This window comes from Rhinopithecus bieti, unplaced genomic scaffold (assembly GCF_001698545.2).
Source record: "Rhinopithecus bieti isolate Rb0 unplaced genomic scaffold, ASM169854v2 scaffold_70981, whole genome shotgun sequence".
NCBI lineage: Eukaryota > Metazoa > Chordata > Mammalia > Primates > Cercopithecidae > Rhinopithecus > Rhinopithecus bieti.
This window is the reverse complement of record NW_016826267.1, coordinates 2,866-6,552: the sequence shown is the minus strand read 5'-3', so window position 1 is coordinate 6,552 and position 3,687 is coordinate 2,866. Positions and strand designations below refer to the sequence as shown.

The 3,687-nt window shown below is 50.7% G+C and overlaps 1 pseudogene; it reads right to left on the bottom strand.

Moving 5' to 3' along the window:
* Positions 1–1,574: 1,574 nt before the first annotated feature.
* On the bottom strand, positions 1,575–3,199 carry LOC108522911 (chromosome transmission fidelity protein 8 homolog pseudogene; annotated as a pseudogene).
* Between the last annotated feature and the right edge of the window lie 488 nt (positions 3,200–3,687).

Sequence of the window (3,687 nt, the reverse complement as noted above, 5' to 3'; positions counted from 1 at the left end):
GAAACACTTGAACCCCGGGGGGGGGGGGTGCAGCGAGGCCCCATCGCCACCCTTCACTCCCCCCCGGGGGCACAGGGGAAAAACCCCACTCAAAAAAAAAAAAAAAAAAAAAAAAAAAAAAATAAATAAATAAATAAATAAATAAATAAATAGAGGCAGTTTATTGTTATGTCAATAAGCTTGATTTTAAAAAAACTAATGAACTATATCATATTTTTCTTACAAAATTAGTCACAATAATTTTATTCATAGCAAAAATGGCGACCCCCCCCTTTTTTTTTAATAGCCATTTTGCTCACGGGAGGGCGTAAGGCCATGCCTTTTAGCTATAAAGTTTTAGTTACCTAATTGGGTTAACCAGAAACCTGCAACCCTACTCAAGTGGCAGACTAAACTCTCTTTATCCCTAAATCCCTTAAATATTCTATTTTATCCTGTATCTTCTATTTTTATCTGGCTATAACTCATAGTCATGAGCTGGTAGAGTTGGATTTGAACCCAGATCTCCCTGAGCCCAGAGTGTGGTCTGTGATCCACCATGATATGCTGATTTTGTGTGTGTGTGATGGAGTCTCACTGTATTGCCCAGGCTAGAGCGCAGTGGCACAATCTTGGTTCACTGCAACCTTTACCTTCTGGGTTCAAGAAATTCTCCTGCCTCAGCCTCCCGAGTAGCTGGGATTACAGGCGTGCACCACCATGCCTGGCTAAGTGTTTTGTTTTGTTTTGTTTTGTTTTTTGCCCTCTCATCCCATTTATTAAAGAAACAGTAAGAAAAAATACAATGCAGGAAAACCACCAACCATCCTTTCACAGCAGGCTGAACGAAGCACAGTGATTTCTTCCCTTCATCCCCCTCGCCCCAATTCCCATATTCCCATCCACATCAGTTTAAATTTTGAGGTTCTTTGATTGGGAATACCAGTGAAGAGGGAGCTGGATGAGTAGAGGAGCCTTAAATCTGCCTACCTCTAAGTCCCAGGAGAAGGGAGCTGCAGGCCCAGTCAGTCAAGCAGAAACTGCATTTGGTGGGTCTTTGAAGTGGTTGTCCATCTCCCTGTTCTGTGTTCAAGCCCCCAGGGAAAGGTATGGTGGTAGAGGATGACCAGGTCCAAGCTGCCCAGGTCAGAGCTATGGAAGAATGGTCTGTTCACCAACGTCACATTTCTAGAGAGCAGCGAGCTGATTCTCCAATGGTGAGCAGGGGACTACATGTGAACTGGGATCCGCAGGCCAATGTATCCTTGAGGAAAAGTCCACAAGAACAATTCAAGAAACTAGTAAGAAACAATGGGCAGAAAACTGTGTGATGAAAGCACAGCAGGCTTCTGGGAGGCTGGAGATCCTTTCTCTCAAGGCCAGGATTATTCCCACCTGCCACAGTTCACATGCCAGAAATAACATCTCACCTTCAGTCAAGAAAAATGCAGAGGAAAAAGATGGCTCATTTGAACTTAAGGCCCAGCTATGTTCTTCAGAACGTAGCTCCACAACTACCCTTTTACCTAAGAGGTAGCCCCTGCTGAGAACCACGGTACCTAGAAACAAAGGTGGTCCTGGAGGGAAAATGGTGTTTAAGGGAGTAACATTCCATATGGGGACACTGCAGCCATTGGACCCCCTGGTCTGGGACAGCAGCTGGGTTTGTGCCAGGGAGGCTTCCCACTCTAGGAAATGGGACCAAACTCTTGCCTGCAGGGCCATTCATCCTTGGAAAGGAAGCTGGGTTGAGACCCAGGGTCCCAGTTGGCCTTGCGAAAGGAGCTGGGTTGATACCCATAGGGCCTGCTGGAGAAGAGCCCAGGTGCCCGGCAGCTGACCTGGAGAAAGTAACTTGACTGAGGCCTAATGGGCCGGTAGACCTTGGGAAGGTAGTCAGACTTGGACCCCTGCAGGCCAGCGGTTCTTGGGAAGTTAGCTGGGTTGGGGTCAAGTGGCCCAGAGGCTCTTGGGAAAACTGTTGGATTTGAGCCCTGGAGGCCAGCGGACCTTTGGAAGGTAGCTGGATTTGATGTCAATGTGCCAGAAGACTGAGAGAAGGCAGATGAACCTGCTCCCCTGGGAAAAGGATTAGCATTTACCCCCATGGGGCTCTCTGGCCTAGAAATGAGCTGAATTAGGGTCTATGGAGCCAGGAGCCCTTGACATGGGAGATGGATTTGGCCCTGGAAGGCCAATTCTGCAAGAGCCAGGACCCGAGTTTGGGCCCATGGGGCCAGGTACTCTTGCCATGGAAGATGGGCTTGTGCCCATGTTTCCAGAAGCCTGTGACAAAGAAGCTGAATTTGCTCCTAAAAGACCTGCTGCTCTTAGAAGGGGGATAATATGGAGGCCTTGAGGTCCAGCCATTCTTAAGATCAGGTCCTGTGCCCAAGAGACCACCTGCTCTGGTATCTAGATTAGGGCCTGGGCCCAGGCCACTTGGTCTTGGATTGGGCCCAAGGCCTGGGCCTGGAAACACACCTAACCTGGGGGCAGGGTTTGTCCCTAAAATGCCTGATCTCAGATTGGGGTTAGGTCCTGGGCCCAGGCCAACTGGCCTAGAATTGGGAGGACCATTCCTGAAGGTCAACAAAACACCTGCTCTCAGGTTAGGTCCAGATCTAGGGCCCATGGGACCACCACTTCTGGGGTCGGGACCTGCTCCCAGGAGACCACCTGCCCTTAGGTTGGACATAGGACCTGGTCCTGGGAGACCCCCTAACCTGGGGTTAGACAGAGGCCCCAGGCCTGGAAGAGCCCCTGTCCTAGGGTTTAGGGTGGGGACTCATCTCAGGCCAGGCCCCAAGAGGCCACCAGGCCTTGGGAAAGAAACTGCACCTGTGCCAGTGGGATTCATCCCTCCTGGAAAAGAAGCCATGCTTGGGTCACAACCACCAGCCGGGAAAGGTGCTGGATTTGAAGCCAATGAGCCTGATGAAGCTGGAAAAGGAGATGGGTTCCTTGGAAATGGGGCCAGATTTCCACCAAGAAAACCGGCCGCCATAAGGAAGGGATCCGAGTTCACACCCAGTGGGTGGCCTATGTTCAGAACAGGACCCCACTGTGGTCCCAGGGAACCTTACAGCCGTCCTCGAGGTGGCAGCGGAGCACGAGTCCAACGAGTTGGCCGATCTCTAGGGAAAATCCGAGGCTCTTTCATACTTTCTTGGGAACGCTGGTGATAATGCGCTTGGGGAGGGTTTTGAAAAGGATCCTGTCTTTGATGAGTGCTCTCACCAGGTACCGAGTGCCAGTCTCGCGGCCAAGCTCATCACAGTCCTGATACCCAAGAGTGTGTTTGACAAGGACTGCAAAAGGTTTCTCCAGGTGGATAATTTTTCCATACAGGATCAGCACAGGGATTCCCTGGAGATAACAATTTGCGCCATGAGCTTTCTGTCTTTAAAAAGCAAGTGGAAACACATTGCAATGGCGGCCACCTAGTGCGGCGCTGCGGAGTCAACGGGGGACAACTGAACCTCCCACTGCCGCCGCTGCCGCCGCGAGCACTGCCTGCGCCAGTTTTTTGTATTTTTAGTAGAGACGGGGTTTCACCGTGTTGGCCAGGCTGGTCTCGAACTCCTGACCTCAGGTAATTCTCCCGCCTTGGCCTGTAATCTCAAAGTGCTGGGATTACAGGCGTGAGCCACTGCGCCGGGCCAATATTGTGAAACCCAACAGAGTGAAACCCTGTCTCCACTAAAA